This window comes from Schistocerca serialis, chromosome 3 (genome assembly GCF_023864345.2).
Source record: "Schistocerca serialis cubense isolate TAMUIC-IGC-003099 chromosome 3, iqSchSeri2.2, whole genome shotgun sequence".
In the NCBI taxonomy this organism is placed as follows: Eukaryota; Metazoa; Arthropoda; class Insecta; order Orthoptera; family Acrididae; genus Schistocerca; species Schistocerca serialis.
This window is the reverse complement of record NC_064640.1, coordinates 288,846,564-288,869,496: the sequence shown is the minus strand read 5'-3', so window position 1 is coordinate 288,869,496 and position 22,933 is coordinate 288,846,564. Positions and strand designations below refer to the sequence as shown.

Below are 22,933 nucleotides of genomic sequence, written 5' to 3'. Positions count from 1 at the left end.
ATATGACGTCGATTGTCACATGACAATCAAAACAGGACATGTTGTAAAGACTGTCCATAGAAGTGTGCAGTTTAGTGGCCCTCAACAGGAGTTTTTGTAGTTGGGTTTAGTGTCTTACAATGACGTGACTTAATACCCATAACGACTTTATTCGTATATTTTCCATGAAATATACGGAAACATGGTTCAATGCCAAACGGTTCACTGCAGAAACTGCATACATACGCACTATCGTTCAACACAAATGACAACGTCAGTACATTTCCTCCAAGACGGTCATGTTATCCATTGCTTTATCACGTCTTGCATTCTGAGTTATTACTTGATTTTTGCTCAGAGAGCTTAACGACCTCCTTTCCTGTTTCGTAAATGAAACGCTCGCAGTCAGATGTCTCACAAGGAACAGCTGAAAAATTGGTTGATCTGGGTCAACCTGATGTTCTTTATTCAGATTTCATAAAACTGCCAAGTCAGTTAGGAACTAAAATTTCAGACGCCACTTTTTGTACTGACATCAACCGACTGCATAACGTTCTCGAAGTTTATCGAAATTAACGACGCTATCCGTCATATCATTCTAACCAGCAACATCAAGCAAAAGTTTCATAATAGTTTTAATTCCATCTTCACTTCTTTAGCTACTGAAAGGGTTGTCTATGCTATGAGAATGGTCACATGTTTGTTGTTCTTCCACAATTTGGCATGTATCCCATTTTTCCACTGAAATTAAAATTAATCCTCTGCAGTTTGCATTTCTGTTTTATGATGGAAGGAAACTTCGTACGAATGCGTGTTCAGTGAAAACAAAGAAGTTTCCTTTTTCAGCAGCACTTTCATTAAATTTAATGTGGTGAACAAAAAATGAAATACTGCCCCACTGCCTGTGTGGTACAGACAGTGAATAAGGCTGAGAACAGCTCGTTCCCCTAGAGGTATTTTGCAAAATGAGGAGTGGGAAGTGAAACCAGTTGAGGTAAGAAGCTTTACCGTGAAGACAGTTAAATTACCAAGTAGTTGGGCAGCATACTTCCCGTCGCATTGGGAAAGGCTGAATCACTTCCGACAATCTCGTATACTGCCAGAGTGTTTTGAGAAACTTTGAATAAAATTATTCGCGTTTGGCTAATGCAAATGAGATCTCGTTTCATGTACATATTAGGGTGAGCCACGTAAAACGTAATACCTCTTTTATATCCTGAACCTCTGCAGATGTCGATAACATGGTTTCCGGTAAGTGATACTACTTAGAGGAGCACGAAATGTTGTTGCGCGGTTAGTGCTACTTTCTCCTGTATAAACCGAGATGTCGGAGCAAACACTTCAGTTATGCAACAGTATACTTAACTCTAGAAATTGGCATTTGAAATCTCTCGAAAAGGTTGAGTACAGTGGTATAAAGCTTGTTGATGATGGCGGTGAAACTTTCTGCGAAAGAATCTGAGAAACTTAAAATTGAGAGACCAGCCAGACGGTATCCGCTGCTGCAGTGTAAACACAGCCTAGTGAAGCTCTGCGTCTTTATCTTATATCTCTCTCATATAAATAAACAAGATGCAATAGGTTTCGTCGTAGTAGTCTCAGCCTACCGTCGTGAGGAATGTAACATAGCCTAGCATGTGAGCCTCGCTTGTCAGCGCAATGGCGGATTCTGCCCGCCTTACCATCCAGGTTTAGAACATTTATCACATACTTTAATGAAAAGTTTCAACGTCAACATTAACAATCGTTATATATTTCTACTCGTCTTTTCAACAACTTTCGAATGCCGTTTGCAGAAGTATACAGTTCCACTTAAAGAGTATTATTGTTTTAATATCTCCGTTGATACAACAGTTAACATTGTTGACTGTATAAAAAAACTACATGCCCCTCTGAGCACTATCATTTATTGGCTATTATTTATATCCCCCATGAATTTAAATACGTGGAACAACAAAGTCACAACTTCCTTAGATGTATTTATATTTTAAATCTTTCAGATCGTTGCCTCTTGTAGAGGTGCAGGTCAACAGATTTTCTTCAGATTTTAAAGTTGTTTCTATGGCCTGTGACCAATGAATAAATTAAAAGATATACTTTGCGTAATATATTTGTTCATTTCTCACTTCCAATATTCAGCACGCCTTGACACTGACGTAAAACGTGGCATTTCATATAGCACACAAACACATAGATTGCTACGCACGTATCACACACCGTGTCCCTTTCCACGCATTACATACACTGCCCAACTTCTGGCAGACAACTTCTTTTTAACCATTGATTTGTGACGTCATTTATAGGGCATGAAGCGTGTCTAACAGTGATGATATGACTATTAAGTTGGGTAAAGTTTCTTATATCGTTTACTTAGGCTGAAGTCCAATGTACTCTGTGGTTTAATTGTCCATAAGATAAAAGAGGGTTCCTCACAGAGTGTTTGTTCTGTACGCAAACAAATCATGTTTATTAGACAGTGATTCGACTGGACTGACGTGAGTGAAGAAATGCTAGACATATATGAAGGAAACAGTTCTAATGTGGCAACACAGAGAACGCACTCGACAAACGAATGAACGTGCAATAATACAGCAGTGAGTGCAAAAAATTATAGGTACACTAAAATCTGTGCGAAGTCATATATAACGTAAAGTTTTAGGAAGTTAAATTGAAGTCAATATGAAACCTAAATAAAGTTAAAAGAAAGATGAGCTTCTGAAAGATAAGCAATACGCGTTGTGAAAGTGAATCACAGCTTTTCTCGACTGAAGCCATTGTTAGCAAAAATAGGAAAAACCAGTTGTCTGCAGACATGGAAACCGTGTTAATAAAAGTAACGTGTAAAGATCATCATATTCTTTTTAACTCTATAGCAAACACATTTATTCTATAAGTAAAATGTTTACAGAGTCAACAATGACAATGCTTCGCCAATAAAGCGAAACGTGTTTGGTGAAAATTTTGTTAATGTGGGAAATCGGATAACAGTTGCTGTATGAGGATACTATGGTCAGTCACGGGTGCCACAGAAGTGACGTTCTGTTTCAGAACTGTGGACGGAGCATGAAGGCGCGCAGTGCAGGAGCGCCGATGACCTTCTGCTCTCCAAGGTCCAGGTCAGTACCGACACTCACATTATGCATGCTTGTGTTCAGTCTCCGTATTTCTGTTTTTTCGTATTCGTTGTTTACCACTAACAAAGAACGGATGTCGTAAACTATTGTGTCAACTGACTTTTCCACTTCTCGCTGTCTCACTGAGATATAATTTAAATTTAAGTCATTTTATAGCAAACAAAGAATAGCCAAAATATCTGATAATTAAGAAACCAATTTCCCCGTGAATTTGCTCGCACGAGTGAAACCGACGTTCATACTCAGCAATAAAATGACTTCCTGCTTTCACTGCTATCTTTAGACCATATATCATAATGACGTACACAACTGTAAATTTTGTGCTATTATTTAAGATAGTCGCTCTTTAGGATCAGGAAGGGATTTTCATTCGGATGAATCACGGTAAAATACTGCATCCTGCTCCTTTCAGAATTGTAATCGAATTTTTCAGAAGATTCGCAACAAAAAATATTTATAAAAGTAAAAAATTCAATTTTCTGCCATGTTAATATGTGGACTTTAGGCCCTTCGTTAACATTGAGATACAAGGTCGATGACGACCTGTGCTTAAGAGCGCACATTAAGTCGGTGAGTACTGCCCTAACTTCAGAATATAAAATGAGTGTTGCTAAAAATTACTCTAGGATGATACCTGTGACAAGTTTTTAAAGTTGCATAGTAGTGGATATGACTATTTTCACAGCAACATATAAAGTAAATATTCATAATATTTCTTAAATTTTAGACCGAGATGTCGCAGTTCAAATCCCCGTTCTACCATCCAGATTTAGGTTTTCAGTGATTTCCCTAAACCGTTTAATGCAAATGCCGGAGTGATTCATTTGGAAAGGACACACCTGCTTGTATTCAACATACTTTCTTAACCCGAGCTCGTGCTCCGTCTCTAATGACCTTGTTGTCGACAGTACTTTAAGTTCTAATTTTCCTTCTTCCTTTATCCCTAAATTCAGCCAGGAAGTAAAAGAAAGCCAAAGTAGCACCTGATATTATGAGACTATGTGGTCCCTCACAGCGTTGGATGTACCAGGCATCGAAGCACATTAAGATCGCATCCAGAAAAAGTAGAGGAGGCATCACAACTTATGAAGCATAATATGGCCATCACAAAATTGTGGATCATTGCACCAGAAGTGGTAAGGTTTACCGTAGTACAGTGACTATAGGTGAAGTCCATGTCACCACTTTCCAGGTAAATTATTACAAAGATATTATGCAACATCGCGCCGCTTCTTTTATAGTCTTAGCGTATTATTCTTTAACTAATGACACTTGTTTTCCCACTGTTGTGTTACAGTCCTTCTCCTCGATAGCGAGGATTTAAGGGTATAGTGTTTTCATTCATAATACAGAGGGGTCCAAAAAAAATGTATCCACTATTTAAAAGTCCATAACTTGCAAAGTAATTGACGGAGTTGTCTCAATTTTGGTGAAAGTGTAGCTTTAAGTCCAGCTTAAAGATATCACTGTAGGTGTTCGAAATGGTCGCTATTAACATCCACACACAAACGATGCCGCCGAACTGCAACACGAACTACTGACTGCAACGTGTTCAGTTGGATATTTGCACACGAATGTACGATGGATTCTCGAAGTAGCTAGTAGTGGATGCCTGAAGCTTCTGAAGGACACCTCACCGGTAACTGTGCCGTCAAAGAAGAATGGCCCAATCAAGCCTCGGTAAGACAAACCACACCACACATTTACTCCTGGCAAATTTACGGCTTTGTGTGCATGGACGTTCGCATTTTCGGCGGCCCAGTAGATGCGATTGTGGCGATTTACTGTGCTATTGAATCAGAACTGTGCCTCATCAGACCACACAATTATCTCTGCAAACTCTTCATCGTTGCACACCATGTTAGTAAACCACCCGCAGTAATCCATTCTGCGATCTGGGTCGTCCTCGTTCATTGCGTGTAGCAGTCGTGGGATGTAGAACTTCCACTTTGCTGTCTTCAAAATTCGCCGATCACTTGGGCGACACACTCCGGTTTCACGGGCACACTGTCTCACAGACTTCTGTGGTGAGCGAGAAAATTGTTGTAACACACGACGGGAGTTAGATGGACTTGTTACTGCTACAGGTCGTCCGGATCGTTGTTTCTGTACATATTTAGCACAGCCATCGGCTTCAAATCTGTCTCGAATGCGACGAATCGTTAAACGTGTCGGTGGCTCTATTTGATACTCATTTCGCCACTGTCGTTGAACCTCATTAATGATTTCCTACTTAAAATACCACTTCGAAACTGACTTCCTTTCATAGAATGTAATACTTGCGCCAGCCATGTTTACTCGAGTAAGTAGGTGCAACTAAGAACAAAATACTGACTATCTGGCGACTGTCATCTGACAAAACAAAACAACGGAATATAACGCTTGTGTGGCGAATACCGGAACTACAAATTATTACACTACCAAAGATGAGATAACTCCGTCAATTAGTTTGTCAGTTATGGACTTTTAAACAGTGGATACATTTTTCTGGACCCCTCTGTATATGCTCTATAAGCTCTCTTATCTGTAGAGAGTTTTCTATACAGGTCTTTACACAATAGCCACTACAGGCTTGTAGGGATGGTGGGGGCGTGGGGGGCTTAGTAGATAGAGTTTTGATAAGGGACTCATGTTCGGAAATGTATCATGTGCATGTAAAATAAGTTTGAAGGTCGAATCACTTTCAAATCTACCGCTTCGCAGTACCCACACAGTGGAGACAATGAGTTCTGACCTTTGTGTTCCACAGGAACCCATGCCATGAGCAATGTTTCGAGTACTCGTCGTCGGGTTCTCTTCTACATTACGAAGGATGTCGTCTTCAAAGTCGGAAGTGTAACGCGTCCGTGGAGCACCACAGTCAATTGTCCTGGCTGCGAACGTAGAAATTTTTCGCAGCCTTTGTTGCAGTCGAACGAAAATTATGTGTGATTATGTGATGTAATAATTACAACAGGAACTCACGACGGCGCCATAGACTCAGTTTTTGAGTGCACTGTGAAGCGGGAGATTTGAAAGTGATCCGATTTTTAAACTTATTTTATATCCAACGGTACGTTTCAGTCATGGGTCCCTATCAAAACTTTATCTGCTACGTACCCCGTACAACCCCTAGAATCATTTAATAGGACCTGTGAAATGCCCTGCATTAGTTATTTGCTTTAATATTACACTTTGTCTTTGCCTCTCATTTCGCTAATCCTGATTTACCAGGAATCATACGGCTTCAGCAAAATCGTATATTTCGTAACGTGTGGAACAAACAGCTACACCACCATTATTGAACACTATACTTTGAGTACTCGATGAGAAAACATATTGCAGGTGCAGCCCACGAATTTACTAGAAGAAGCAGTTTCAGCTTCGATTATATATAGAATTTAAATAATAACATTGCACTTCGTTGTTTCGAAGACCAACAGCTGGGTCCCATTTCTGCTGTTAAGTACAGTATAGAAAGGAAGAGCAGCTTACTACTGCCTCTTTCCGTCTGCTGCCTCTGCTGCCTCCTTCAAGGCTCTGAAAACGTTAGGCATCCCTCATAGTATCTTGCGATACTTGCTCAGCCTAGATTTTAAGATGTTTGAGTGTATTCTGAATAAATTGACCGTTCGATCCCTGGATATATTTCCCGTAGTGTGTGACATTTCGCCGGCCGCGATGGCTGTGCGGTTCTAGGCGCTCCAGTCCGGAGCCGCGCTGCTGCTACGGTCGCAGGTTCGAATCCTGCTTCGGGCATGGGTGTATGTGATGTCCTTAGGTTAGTTAGGTTTAAGTAGTTCTAAGTTCTAGGGGACTGATGACCACAGCAGTTGAGTCCCATAGTGCCATTTGAACCATTTTTTTGTGACATTTCTAAATACACTACCTGACAAAAAAGTGAAGCACCCCTTAAGTGGAAACAACACTTCACCAGTTGAGTGGGTGTGTGATATTATTTCGGTGATTACAATAACGAGTCAAATTTACAAAGCACTTTGCAATATGAGTCCACTTATCATCATGATGTTGCACCCCTCGCGCTTCTTCGGTTGGGAAAGGTGTCATAAAACCGTTGAATCCTCTCCTGAGGCAAGATGGTTTACAACTGTCGTAAATGGTCGTTGATGTCCTGGATGCTGGCACTGGGAGGGAGTTGACGGCTGGACTGCTACTACACATGTTCTATCAGGAACAGATGTGGGGGTCTTGCTGGCCACAGGAGTACCTCGACATCATACTGACTGCTCATACAGACCGTGTCATGTGTGCAAGAGCTTTGTCCTGTTGAAAAATGGCACCACGATACTTTTGCATCGGAGACAAAACACGAGGACGCATGATGTCCGTGACCTGAAGTCATATTGGATGGCACCTTACTCCAGGACGCCAGGAGTAACGCTACTGTGTCTTTCGAAACCAGTGAAAGACTGTGACATCTCCCCAGGGCAGCTCCATGCTCGCCGACAGTGGACACACATAAACAGCAATTCTTAGCCGTTCGTGTTGTGGTGTTTTCCCTAGTCTAGCTGCTGCTAATCTCCAACCAATGGTGCAAGAAGGCACAGAAATTGTAGGGAGTCCATTACTTGTTCTCGGATGGCAGGCAGAGATGTGAAACGGCTAAGATGTACTTGGTGCACAATACGGCGATATGTGGTAGCCACACGTGGTCGAACCGAATCTTGATGGCGAGTGTTCCTGCCCTCACGTTTCCATGCATCCGAAGATCTGGTTACTGTTACATCCGAATGCCTCACAAATGTGGATACTACACGATTCGTACAGCCGGCCAAATCGAGAACCACAATGAGGCCTCTTCGAAAAATCTCTCAGATGTTAATAACGCTGTCTCACACGAGTAAACAGAATCCCCGTGTCCATGACAGTGATTACTCAACATCTGACGCTGTTCGCGCTGCTTATATACCCTGCTACACCTGGTAACAACACCAAACACGATCAACGGTAATGCACTCTGGTGGTCATTGCTTGTAACAGTTGTACAGGACATGCTGGATACTGGCAAAGTTTCGCTGTCACAGTATAAATTAACATACATTTTGTAAATGGGTGTGAAGTGATTTACCAACTGGCCATCGAAATGGAAGCAGACAGACGCACACTAACGGTAAAAAGCCGCCCATACCGTCGCAACACAGCACCCGGCATTATGTTACACATAATAATGTAACTTCCGGAAACCATCTGAAGATGAACCTCAAAAGGCTCGAAAACCTGTTCATGGAATAAAAAATAATTATTCAAAAAAGTGACTGGTTGCAGTTTTATGTATTAACATTCTTATTTCTTACTTGAAAGCGGAGCCCGGGACTGAATATCTATTGTCTGCAGCGAGATACTTTGACACTCTGCGTCGTCTATACTAGATCAATCGGTCTGCTGTGTTACGTAATCAGAATGGCGCAATACGACCTATTCCAAGCACCACATAACACGTGTGAGGGATCAAAGAAACGAAACAGCCCCATTCAATCCTATTATGTCAGTGTGAACTGTTTGTTCTGTCTTCCAATAAATTTTTGAATTATTCGTTTTGTACTACGGTAAACATAGAACTGGACGCATATATTGGATATAAATTGTCAGTTGTTTACGAGTAAATGTAATTAGTGTGTCTGGTTTCAAATAAAAAATCAGAAACTTAGGAGCTAAAGCTATTGCGTTGTCAGAACTACGTTTTGTGCTATGGAAATGTAACTGAAATATTACGTTAATTTAGTTTATGAGCAAATTACATTACAGTCTCCTGGAGTCAATCACTCATTAAGTTTGTACATGCAGTCGATCTATTAAATACGAAAGACAGCAAATAAATGTAATTATATCACAAGTGGTTACACATACCGGCGTAGACGAAGAAATATTCCCCTAGATTCATTGCTCAGTATGGGTTGTAAAAGAAAGTCAAACCTGAATCCCATAATATATAAAGGAGGGCTTTCCAGGAAGACATAAATGTAAAACTTGCAAAGAAGTTAACGCTACCATCTGACGATGGGTTCAGGCACGAAATTAGTAATGGTATAATAAAATCATTTCAAGAAAACGTGTAGCTGGTTCTTGTGTTTCCTACAGTGGAATGTACGAAAACGGCTGCAGTGTTCTCCAACAAAAACGCATAAAATAATGTCGTTTTTACCCCAACCAGGTAAAGAGAACTGTGCATCTTCAGAAAGTGCAAGCTCCAGCTAATGAAAATAATACTTGCTATATCATTTAACAAAAAGTGTCTATCTGAAAAAGTCCTTTCAAAGTATAACAAAGTGAACATCAAGAACAAAAGTAAAAGTGCACAACTAGCAAAGATAAAGTGTGAATAGTATTGGTTCCGTACTGAAATAAGAGCTCAGTGCAAACAGAAAGAGTTTCTGAACAGACAAATAAATGTGCTTCATTTGGACTTAAGTAACCCGCTGTTTCCTGTGCATTTCATATCTATTGTTGACGAAATTAGTGTTTTCATTGGGACGGAACATCACATCATATCACAAAGGCATAAGGCATCTTGTGTTTAGATCATTTCATTGGTCAGTATGGATTGTAAAAAAAAAAAAAAAAAAAAAAAAAACAGACCTCTGTCTTTCAATATGTGAAGCAGTGCTTTTCAGGAAGACATATATGTAAAACCTGCAAAGAAGTCAACGCTACCATCTGACGATGGGCTCAGGGCCGAAACTAGTAATCGTATAATAAAATCATTTCAAGAAAACTTGTGGCTGGCTGCAGAATTTCGTACAATGTATCATACACTCTTGTTTGATACAGCGGACGTAAGCATCAAATTTCGGTAAAGTAGAAGGGGGTCGCCCTTGTGAAAGGGTGTAGGTCACTAGATGGACGAACTCCTGACGTACGTTGCAAAAATGAAATGTGTGCAAAACAATTTATTTCTCAGATTCATTAGAAGAACTGTTTCCAGATAAAATACATTACACATTACTGAGACATAGGAATAGGGTCCACAAGTTTTCATTTCCTTAGTTACTCAGAGCAGGAAAACCTTCCTAAAAACACAGTTCTTGTAAGTTATTAATTCATTTCTTTACCTGAATTAAGTTCACAGATATGTGAATACTCCAACAATTCCAGAAGTAGTGGATAAATTCTTAACATAGTGGGTATATGTTGCTAAAATCCGATATCTTCGTTACAGATGGTAGATAGTATGTAGTTTCTACTAATGCACTTACGTTTTCTGTATACTATGTACACTACTGACTCTTAAAATTGCTACACCAAGAAGAAATGCAGATGATAATCGGGTATTCATTGGACAAATATATTATACGGGAACTGACATATGATTACATTTTCACGCAATTTGGCTGCATTGATCCTGAGAAATCAGTACCCAGAACAACCACTTCTGGTCGTAATAATGGCCTTGATACGCCTGGGCACTGAGTCAAACAGAGCTTGGATGGCGTGTACAGGTACAGCTGCCCATGCAGCTTCAACACGATACCACAGCTCATCAAGAGTTATGACTGGCGTATTGTGACGAGCCAGTTGCTCGGCCACCATTGACCAGACGTTTTCAATTGGTGAGAGATCTGGAGAATGTGCTGGCCAGGGCTGCAGTTGAACATTTTCTGTATCCAGAAAGGCCCGTACAGGACCTGCAACATGCGGTCATGCATTACCATGATGAAATGTAGAGTTTCGTAGGGATCGAATGAAGGGTAGAGCCACGGGTCGTAACACATCTGAAATGTAACGTCCACTGTTCAAAGTGCCGTCAGTGCGAACAAGAGATGACCCAGACGTGTAACCAATGGCACCCCATACCATCACGCCGGGTGATACGCCAGTATGGCGACGACGAATACACGCTTCCAATGTGCGCTCACCGCGATGTCGCCAAACACGGATGCGACCATCATGATGCTGTAAACAATACCTGGATTCATCCGAAAAAATGACGTTTTGTCATTCGTGCACCCAGGTTCGTCGTTGAGTACACCATCGCAGGCGCTCTTGTCTGTGATGCAGCGTCAAAGGTAACCGCAGCTATGGTCTCCGAGCTGATAGTCCATGCTGCTGCAAACGTCGTTGAAGTGTTCGTGCAAATGGTTCTTGTCTTGCAAACGTCCCCATCTGTTGACACAGGGATCGAGACGTGGCTGCACGATCCGTTACAGCCATGCGGATAAGATGCCTGTCATCTCGACTGCTAGTGGTACGAGGCCGTTGGGATCCAGCACGGCGTTCCGTATTACCCTCCTGAACCCATCGATTCCATATTCTGCTAACAGTCATTGGATCTCGACCAACGCGAGCAGCAATGTCGCGATACGATAAACCGCAATCGCGATAGGCTACAATACGACCTTTATCAAAGTCGGAAACGTGATGATACGCATTTCTCCACCTTATACGAGGCATCACAACAACGTTTCACCAGGCAACGCCGGTGAACTGCTGTTTGTGAATGAGAAATCGGTTGGAAACTTTCCTCATGTCTGCACGTTGCAGGTGTCACCACCGGCGCCAACCTTGTGTGAATGCTCTGAAAAGCTAATCATTTGCATATCACAGCATCTTCTTCCTGTCTGTTAAATTTCGCGTCTGTAGCACGCCATCTTCGTGGTGTAGCAATTTTAATGGCCGGTAGTGTAAATATTGCATAGATTTTATATCTCATTCAGTTATTAATGAAAGATTATTATTTTTCCTATACCATTCGCTAATTTTGACACCGATACTACAGTATTCATCAAGATACGAGGAAGTTACGTAATACTTGATATCGATACCTGAACCGCCATTTTTTTTTATTAGCTGCTGTTTATGGCGGGTCATGGCCGATCGAACATAGGCCGGTGTGAGGTGGAGGTTACACCATTAAGTTAAGTAATGGTTTAGACTTTGTACATATGTACTCTTTGTGTTTTCCTTTTTTTCGTTTATAAATGTATAGCTTTGGTGTTCTTTTAATCATTGACAAAGGTCTTCTTAGGCACTTGTGGGTTTTATTGTTCTGAAGAAGGTGTAGTTATCCACGCCGAAACCTAGATTAACGCTAGGTGCTTTTTTCGCAATCGAGGCGGGTTTCTAGTTTTTTAATACAGTTGCCTTAAGTACTGGCAGACAGATGAGAGGTGTAAGTGAGACGGTACGCTGGAGTAAAATGAAGATGTGTGCGTTGCAGGTGGCTCCGGGCCCGCTGTCCGCGTCTGCCACCAAGTGCTCCTCGGCGCCGCTGCTCGCTGGCTCCCAGGTAAGGCGTCCGCGCTGCCGGCATTGCTGGAGGAGCTACCTCTAACACTTAACTTACACCCATAACAAGAATTTATTCAGCTGGAAGGTCACATTACGGATTATGTATTTTATCTGAGAGGGCATGACTTCCATGTTAACTCTTTGAAGCACGGTGATATGAAAATCACGCTACCATTCCAATACTTTTTCAGGATGCATCGTGATGGTATATCTGCAAGACCATCATTGTACCTCATAGTTTTCTGTTTCCTTCAGTGCTGTGATGGCCTGTCACCTTTACAGTGCCACAGGATGCGTAGGAATCACCTACGACTCTCTCTCACGTGGCGTTGTTTTGATCAGTATTTAGCTCTGGTAAATGATGCTGAATTTCCTCGTTGTTCAGTGCGTCTGGAAAGTATTACTAAGATATGAACCGATTGTCAAATAAAACTTCCTGGCAGACTAAAACTGTGTGCCGGACCGAGACTCGGACTCGGGACCTTTGCCTTTCGTGGGCAAGTGCTCTACCAACTGAGCTATCCAAGCCCCGTCCTCACAGCTTTACTTCCACAATATCTTTTCTTTCAGGGGTGCTATCTCTGCAAGGTTCGCTGAAGAGCTTCTGTAAAGTTTGGAAGGTAGGAGACGAGGCACTGGCAGAAGTAAAGCTGTGAGGACGGGGCGTGAGCCGTGCTTGGGTAGCTCAGTTGGTAGAGCACTTGCCCGCGAAAGGCAAAGGTCCCGAGTTCGAGTCTCGGTCCGGCATACAGTTTTAATCTGCCGGGAAGTTTCATATCAGCGCACACTCCGCTGCAGAGTGAAAATCTCATTCTGGAAACATCCCCCAGGCTGTGGCTAAGCCATGTTTCCGCAATCTCCTTTCTTTCAGGAGTGCTAGTTCTGCAGGGTTCGCAGGAGAGCTTATGTAAAGGTTGGAAAGTAGGAGACGAGGTAGTGGCAGAAGTAAAGCTGTGAGGACGGGGCGTGAGTCGTGCTTGGGTAGCTCATTTGGTAGAGCACTTGCCCGCGAAAGGCAAAGTTCCCGAGCTCGAGTCTCGGTCCGGCACACACTTTTAATCTGCCAGGAAGTTTCACATCAGCGCATACTTCGCTGCAGAGTGAAAATCTCATTCTCGAGTGTCAAATGTTCGCCGCTGTTATTAAGTGTTTTGACTTGCATTATGTCCGGTTGGTGTGTTTTCTTTACCACTATGCAGCTTCACAACATTACAACCATCGATCATGCATATTCTGAAGCTGTTAATATGTTTGTTTTTAATTTCTTCTTTGGCAATTTATAGTATTATTTTCCTCACTTGTAGGTTACTGCATTGAAGTACGCCGAGGTCAAAAGACAGTGTAACTGTAAAACTGCTAACTGAGACTCAGTCTACTCTCTGGTCTGTAGATTATACACTTGGCGATGCCTATAATTGAGTCCAAGTTTGTCAAGAGTGTATCACGTCTATACAGGGTGTTACAAAAAGGTACGGCCAAACTTTCAGGAAAAATTCCTCACACACAAATAAAGAAATGATGTTATGTGGACATGTGTCCGGAAACACTTAATTTCCATGTTAGAGATCATTTTAGTGTCGTCAGTATGTACTGTACTTCCTCGATTCACCGCCAGTTGGCCCAATTGAAGGAAGGTAATGTTGACTTCGGTGCTTGTGTTGACATGCGACCCATTGCTCTACAGTACTAGCATCAAGCACATCAGTACGTAGCATCAACAGGTTAGTGTTCGTCACGAACGTGGTTTTGCAGTCAGTGCAATGTTTACAAATGCGGAGTTGGCGGATGCCCATTTGATGTATGAATTAGCACGGGGCAATAGCCGTGGCGTGGTACGTTTGCATGGAGACAGATTTCCAGAACGAAGGTGTCGCTACAGGAAGACGTTCGAAACAATTGATCGGCATCTTAGGGAGCACGGAACATTCCAGCCTATGACTCGCGACTGGGGAAGACCTAGAACGACGAGGACACCTGCAATGGACGACGCTATTCTTCGTGCAGTTGACGATAACCCTAATGTCAGCGTCAGAGAAGTTGCTGCTGTACAAGGTAACGTTGACCACGTCACTGTATGGAGAGTTCTTCGGGAGAACCAGTTGTTTCCCTACCATGTACAGCGTGTGCAGGCACTATCAACAGCTGATTGGCCTCCACGAGTACACTTCTGCGAATGGTTCATCCAACAATGTGTCAATCCTCATTTCAGTGCAAATGTTCTCTTTAAGGATGAGGCTTCATTCCAACGTGATCAAATTGTAAATTTTCGCAATCAACATGCGTGGGCTGACGAGAATCCGCACGCAATTGTGCAGTCACGTCATCAACACAGATTTTCTGTGAACGTTTAGGCAGGCATTGTTGGTGATGTCTTGATTGGGCCCCATGTTCTTCCACCTACGCTCAATGGAGCACGTTATCATGATTTCATACGTGATACTCTACCTGTGCTGCTAGAACATGTGCCTTTACAAGTACTACACAACATGTGGTTCATGCACGATGGAGCTCCTACACATTTCAGTCGAAGTGTTCGTACGCTTCTCAACAACAGATTCGGTGACCGATGGATTGGTAGAGGCGGACCAGTTCCATGGCCTCCACGCTCTCCTGACCTCAACCCTCTTGACTTTCATTTATGGGGGCATTTGAAAGCTCTTGTCTACGCAACCCCGGTACCAAATGTAGAGATTCTTCGTGCTCGTATTGCGGACGGCTGTGATACAATACGCCATTCTCGAGGGCTGCATCAGCGCATCAGGGATTCCATACGACGGAGGGTGGATGCATGTATCCTCGCTAACGGAGGACATTTTGAACATTTCCTGTAACAAAGTGTTTGAAGTCACGCTGGTACGTTCAGTTGCTGTGTGTTTTCATTCCATGATTAATGTGATTTGAAGAGAAGTAATAAAATGAGCTATAACATGGAAAGTAAGCGTTTCCGGACAACTGTCCACATAACATATTTTCTTTCTTTGTGTGTTAGGAATGTTTCCTGAAAGTTTGGCCGTACCTTTTTGGGACACCCTGTATAAGGTCGAGGCTGTCAACGACAGGGCAGTTCACTACCAAGTAACACTGACTTAGTGAAATGTAACAGATTGACGCAGTCGCAAGCCAGAGAAGATATTATTAATTCAGATCGCCAAAAGACGATGTGTTTATAAAGTATATAACAAATTTAGTAATACAGATTCTTCTAGATGAGTTCCATTCTACCGCACCCTACGTCCATAACTTGCACGAGAACAGGGCGTATTTGCCACTCGTATTTGCAAGCAAGTAAAAGAAAAAGAAATAGCTTTTATGATTACACATCGTAAATTATATAGTCTTCCCACATCATCATCAGTGTTCTGCCAAAAGGCAGGTTTTCACATGGTAGTTCTCCAGCCTGTCCGGTCTTCTGCCATCCTCTTCATGTCTGCATACTTTCCTCTTCCTTTTATATAGTCTATCATCTTGCATCTCCTCTAAGTCTTCTCCCACAAACCAATCCTTCCAAAGCATCTACTAGCAAGCACTCCCTTCTCAATGAATGTCCCAACCAGTTCTTTTTCCTTTCTCTTACAACCTTCAGCAGTCGTCTTCTCTCACCAACCCTTTCCAATACTCTTTCATTACTCACTCTTTCCATCCAGCTTATTCTCTCCATTCTCCTCAGCATCCACATCTCAAATGCTTCTAACCTTTTTTTATCCTCTCGTCTCAGCGTCCACGTTTCTGTCCCATATAGTGCCACACTCCAGACGAAACATTTGCCAAGCCTTTTCCTTAGACGTTTAACTAATTTGCCACATAAGAGTCTCCTCTTTCTGTTGAATGTCTCCTTCGCTACAACAATTCGAGTTTTCACCTCCTGGTGACATCTCAATTATTCAGTTATTGTGCTTCCAAGATATATAAATGCACTTACTTGGCTAATGGTAGATTGTCCAAGTTTAATAATGGACAGTCTGAGTCTTGTACTGATGGCCATACTCTTTGTTTTTGGTGTGTTTATTTGCATTCCATACACCACAAAAACTTCATTCCGATCTTTCAGCATGTTATTCACTGTCCGCTCACTTTCTGCCACTAATACCATGTCATCAGCAAATCATACATTCTATTCTCTTTCCACCAACACATATTCCTCTTTTTCCCATCTAATCCTTTCACAATAATCTCTTCAAGGTATACGTTAAACAACAATGGGGAAAAGCAACAACCTTGTCTAACACCTCGTCCAATGCTGCTTCCTTCTGACATTTCATTTCCAATCCTTATCCTTACTTTATCGTGTAAATATAGATTCTGTATCAGTCGTTTCTCTTTCCAATCCACTCCTTTCCTTTTCAAAATATCCATCAGCATGTTCCACTGAACTCTGCCAAAAGCCTTTTTCTAAATCTATAAAAACAGCAAAGATTTCTCTACCTTTTTCCATATATAGTTTTTAACAGGCCAATAGTACCTCTTCTTCCTTTTCCTCTTCTAAATCCGAACTGCTCCTGTGCAATCCCTCTATCCAGCTTGCCATAGAGCCTTCTATTCAACACTCTCAGCTAGACTTTAGCTGCATAAGAAATTAGGCTGATGGTCCGGTGCTCTTAGCATTTTTTAGTGTTTCTCTTTTTCTCTATTGGTATCATAACTGTTGCAACTAAGACCTCAGGCCATTCCCCTTTGTCATATATCTCGTTATAGAGGTAGATTATTTCTTTTCTTGCCTTCAACAGTTCTGCTGGAAAATCATCAATTCCAGATGCCTTCCTATTCTTCATCTCCTTCAGCGCCTTTTCTACTTTTCTTCCCACAAAGTATAGTAAATATAAAACCTACACTGTAAATAGTTAATGGCTTCACGCTGACTTTGTTAACCGCAATATTCTGAAAAATATTCGTGGCGGCACTTTAATTCTACTGTGTTCTCAGAAGTCATCCAGTAACACTGCCTTACGAATCAAAACCTGAATGGAAATTTGGTTAAAGCGAGTCTCCTATATGGTCCATTCATGGAAAAATAGGTTTTCTTAAACACAGCGTTAAGTTCAGGGACAAGAATCACTTCCTGATGTTATGATAATTTCTTACCATCAAGCCATACTAGAATGCTGGAGAACAGGAAGAAATTAGTGGGACAGGAAAATTGGGTCGTTGAGGAAACAATTCGACTACAGCTGATGGCACTGCCCATTGTGACTAATGCAGTGTGGGATACTGCGTTGTCCAGTGTTTACGTGCCAATAAACGCCGCTTTTGATTCGATTCATCTTTCAAACGATTCAAGAATGAGTCGTAGTAAGCCGCAGTTATGGTCCTGTCATTTTCCAACACTACATTGAAACATTGCTCTGGATGTGTGTTTTGTTGAGAGCCAATATTGGCAGCGCTCATCGCAATCACCAATGTTTATTTTCCACTATATGCTACGTTTCATTCGTTTGGTCTGCCTACAGTCGTAGCTGCTTCGTAAAATTCCTTTCAGCGGTTTGGCATTACGATATCGTGTATTTTCTTTTTCAAAATTCTCCGTTGTGATGATGTGAGCTAAGCAGAAGGAGTGTTTTCATCTCCATTGCTTCTATGGTCACGTTTACATTTGTTAATCCAAAAGCGGAATTGTCATCAGCAATAGTGCAAACTCTGCATGAACTTTACGTGACACAGATCTTATACTCCAGCCCTTCAAATGAAAATCTTTAATATTACCACAAACTGGTTTTGTTTTTGTTTGCTACTCTAGTTCTTCAGTAGCTTCTTACATGGCCACTGCAAATGATCACTGCAGTTAACTGCCTGATAAATCTGGTTGTAATTTTGTTTGAAACCGATACAAGAGTAACGATTACGAACATCGAAACCAGCTGACAAAATTCTCTTCCATTGCAGCTAAATTCACCAGAGTTATCGAATGTCTTATTATAAATTTCCACAATCACCCCTAAGGCTAACGAGTATTTGAACGGGGGTAAAGTAGGCCACCTGAGAAACCTAACCCATTTGAATGTCTTTCAATGTCCTTTCAGTGTCGTGGAATACCTACTATCTGAATACCCATTTGCATAGTAGTTTGTGTAACATGTGTTGCAACTGTGTTTCTTGCTATGCGGCATCGATGTGCTTTGATAAATTGGAATATCTTAGCTTAATTATTTTTATGTGTTCTTTCACTCTACTATTATCATCAGCAGACTAATGAATGGAGTGCTTTCTGTCTCAGTAACACTGTAATTATAGTGTCTGTGAGCGTGGTATGTGTATCACCCCATCATTTCTCCCCGCCCCTCCCCCCCCCCCCAATCTCTTGTTTCCTGATACGCTTCCGCTTCTTAAGAGCCTTTGATTTCAATTGTGTTTTATGGCATTTGGAATATTTTTTTTTAATTTTGCTGTTTCACTCTAGTTTCTTAAAACCAAAACGTAATAGATTCATGTAATGTAAATTCTTATAGTTTTTACGATAATTTTTATCTTATATATCTGTTAAAACCACAATACTGTGCTTATCACCCATACAAAACTTGTTGAACCACACGCTTTTTCATTCTTAGCACGCAAAAATGACAGGTGCTATTTATAATAACTTTTTTGTTACAGAATTCAACGCTGAAGAAGTCGCGGCACGAGAGGCATATCCCAGGTAAGTGTTACAATTATTTATAAAATCGTTATAGTAGTACAGTATGCTATTTAACAATTTAGTATGGTGCATTGAATTCCGTGACTGTAAAACAGCTGAAACAGTGACATAGCACTGTTCAGAGCAAGAATGAACTCTTTCGTTTGCGGGAATTGCAATATCCAGAAGGAATTCAAACTACAAGGATGCCTAGAACAGTTTACCGGCAAGACGTGATTAGAACTGCAGATACTTAGGGACCACAGTGAAAACAGCAATCGCTACAGCTGGAGGGGCCTAAGGTACTTAGTACTCTCCCGTCCTAGAAAATCAGAGAAAATCAGCAGGAGTTCACTCACCCCCCCCCCCCCCCTCCCCGGTGAAGAACTGCAAGTGCCCCTGCCTCCATGGCCTGCACGTTGGAATAAATATCAAGTTTCCGATGTGTGTGGTCGCAAGTTTGTTTCTCATAATTCTTCAACAATCACTGCCGGTACTTTGTGAACTTTCATACAAAATGTGTGGAGCTAGACTCTCCAGAAAAAATTTCAGAACACTTCGATCCCGTATCACACGTTTGTGGGCTGCATCGTTACGTATTCTCAAAATCATGACTCGTGTTGAATTCTGTAATCTTAACTGTTGTTTCTTCTTTATATGTGTCGTACAGTCGCAGAAAATATTGAACCTGCTTATGCCACCCGTCTACTACATTCTTCGAAAAAACTTCGACTGAACTTACCTCCGGGTTTAGCCAGCGTTCAGTGCCTATAACGATTTGAGCATCAGTGCTTTCTGTTAGCACTTGGAGCTCTGGTACTTTTCCGAAACAGTTACGACAATTTGCAACAGTTATACCGATGGTTCCGTATCTACGTTCAGACTGAAGCCTTTTTTGTATTTCCCCTAGAACCTCTAAGCTAATAAACCATCCAGTCCATGTCACACAGCCCCTGCTACCCGTGTAGCCTCCTCCTGCGTGTGGTGGGCTCCTGCCCTATTCAGCAGAATCCGAAACCCCACCACCCTATGGCGCAAGTCGAGTAATCTGTATGCACAGTCCGCCGTCTCCCTGCGCATACGTCTGTCTGAAAGGACGCATGATCATACAATCGCCCAAAACCGGCTCGAAATGTTGTATGGTGTGGTTAGTGCCTGGAGGATACGTGTTTTGGCATAGACGTGCCGCCTCTCGACCGTTTCCATCTGCTTGGCGGTACACAAACACTATCTCGGCTTCTTCTCGACGTGAATACCGGACCATTCTGCTGCTTACAGTTCGCTGCGTCAATCACACATCCTGCAACACACAAGTAACACACTGTACGTCCTCAGAGAAACTGTCATTCGTCATCGCCATCTACCGTGACAACGATGCATTGCAGGGCACATGTTCACTGGGCCTTTTTTCCTTCATTTCGTGTCGGAAATCTGTCCCTGTAGTTTGTCGGATTTGTTAATGTTCCCCCTGTACATGTTGTGGAAGACCATTGCGAAGCAATAATGGAGCATAGTCGGAAGAGAGTAGATGTTCCGGGATTCCTGCAGTTACAGTTCTGCTGCGGCTCGAATAACAGCTGAATCACAGCGTGCGAGTGAAATGACACGGCAACTGAAAACGTACTCCATAGTTAAAGTACTCCTGACAGTACGATTTTTGCGGGGAAAACGTCTAAATTGTGACAGATTTACCGTGAAATTCTGGTGATATATTGACCAAATCCAACCGTAGCAAATCCAGCCGTAGCAAAATGGTGCCAACAATTTGACGAAGGCCGCAGAGACGTGGGTGATGCATCGTGAGATTTCCATCTTTTCGGCAAGCTGGAAGGAAATCTGGGACGAAAGACATTTTCCGACGGCGAGGACGTTCACACAACGCTTCTTAAATGGCTCCGTCACCGAGGTGCCTATTTATCTCGTATTTGAACTGAACGATTAGTAGAACGTTCCTGTAGTTGTTTACAGAGATTTGGTGACTATGTTGAGAAAAAGTGTCATGTATTTTTGTCATCTTGAAGTGTAATTGAGCTTTCAGTTCCTTGACCTGCCATAATAATGTGTAACTGTGCTCATCTCATGGTCATTTTGGCACGGTAGCTGAGCGTGTTTGGTCAGGGACTGCACACCATATGTAATAAAAAAAACTGGGTGAAGTTCTAAGCTACGTAATCTGAAAGATATCACGCGATATCCGCACGAAACCACTGACAAAAAACGACGAAGAGACAGATATAGAGAGAGATGACAAAAAGAAAAGAAAAAGAAATTGGTTTGTATTGCTGCCGCTAGCTCCTGGATTCCCAGGTTCGATTCCCGGCTGCGTCGGGCTGGGTGTTTGTGTTGTCGTCACCGTTTCATTTCATCAATCACCGACGCGAAAGTCGCCGAAGTGGCGTCAAAAAGAAAGACTTGCGCTAGGCAGCCGAACTATCTCTGACGGGGATTTCCTGACCAATAGTTCCATACGATCATTTCATTTCAAGTTGTAACTTATTATGTCTGATGATTTCTTTCCGTGAAGAACGACACGCTGTTTTCTTTGACGGTTACAATGCCTGTGTTTATACGGTGTCTGTAGCTTCAAAATACAATATCCTTCAGACGTGAATGCATGTCTGATGGAACAGAAACTGTTATTGACGTTTAAAGCAGCGGTAAACATTAAGAAATAGATTCTAATTCTGCGACTATGAACGGACGCCAGCTGTTAGCGATACATGAAAATTTGTGCTGGGCCAGAACTGGAACTGGATTTTCCGCTTGTCGCGAGCAGTCGCCTTTACCATTTCAGCTATCCAGGCACGCCTCCAGCACTGATCCGAACTTCCGTAGGTCACGTAGGTACAATCCTACCTCGCACAATTCGTGATTCCCGCACGTGGAGACAAATATCATATCGCCATTTAGTCCGCCGAGGCATGGATACATAATTGATGTCCGGCATAAATTTTCATCTGTTGCAAATAGCTAGCGTCAATGAGTAGTAGCAGAATGCGAATTTATTCCGTTACGCTGTTTTCTGTTTGCTACGAGCTCTTCTGACCAGTCCAGAGATGTGATGAATCCGTACAATGGTATCTGGTTCATTGCCTCGAAATCATCGCAGAAGGCTCGTCTTAGGCTGCACGACGTGCGTTACAAATACAGTTGTGCAACACTGCACAGATGAGTCATCAAGACAGTGTGGCGCTGTCGCTATTTTAGAAGTCTGCGACTGCAGGCGAAGCAGATGTACAGCCGGTGGCGGACGGCGACGTTTGTTTACAGCTGTAAGGGTCCGGGGCTGGCGCTGTGGCGGACAGCTTCACGGCTCCGCGACAGCCACCTGCCCTCCCACGCCTTCCTAGCCACGCCTCCCACTTTAGCGCTCTTAAATTTTCGCACGCTAAGTATAGCCGTGCACTAAATTGCTGCGAATAAACGCGAACGTGCGCCAAGAGAAACAGCTGCCGGACTGGTTAAGAGGCGTCGGGACGCGCTTCCTGCGGGGAATATTCCGGCACGGCGTGCCACTCGTCTCGAGGCTTTTATCTTCATTCACAAGCGCATTATTGCGGTGTAATACTACGTGGCACGACTAGTCAGAACTGTAGTAGGCGCTACAAAATAAGCGTCAGCGACGAGATGATTAGAGTCTGAGCACAAACTCGCACCGAAACAGGTGAGGGCAGATAACCGACTGTACCCATTCAAAGGACCTTCCCCACATTGGCATTGAGCGAATCGCAAAAATTTACGGGAAATTTAAATCTGGATGGCAAGACTGGAATTTGAACCGTGATCTTCCCGAACAAGGTTCCAAGTGTCTTGCCACTGTAACCTGCATCTATTTTTTAGTTCATGCTTTGCAGTGTTGCAAAATTTCAGCCTTATAGCATTTTCAAGTAGAGGAGAATGTTGTGCCTTGGAAAACATTTAAGACTTTCGCCTCTGGACAGCCCTGTAACAGGATTTTGATATATTTTCTTAGTAGTGTTTTCCCCAC

General features: G+C 42.4%; 1 long non-coding RNA gene and 1 other non-coding gene across 2 annotated transcripts; both read left to right on the top strand.

The window, feature by feature from the left end:
- The first annotated feature begins 3,029 nt into the window (after positions 1 to 3,029).
- On the top strand, positions 3,030 to 18,966 carry LOC126471591 (uncharacterized). The gene is made up of 3 exons (XR_007586347.1): positions 3,030 to 3,095; positions 12,268 to 12,336; positions 18,924 to 18,966. It is a non-coding gene; the product is annotated as an uncharacterized LOC126471591 (long non-coding RNA).
- On the top strand, positions 13,012 to 13,086 carry Trnas-cga (transfer RNA serine (anticodon CGA)). Its single transcript has one exon. It is a non-coding gene; the product is annotated as a tRNA-Ser (tRNA).
- Positions 18,967 to 22,933: the final 3,967 nt, after the last annotated feature.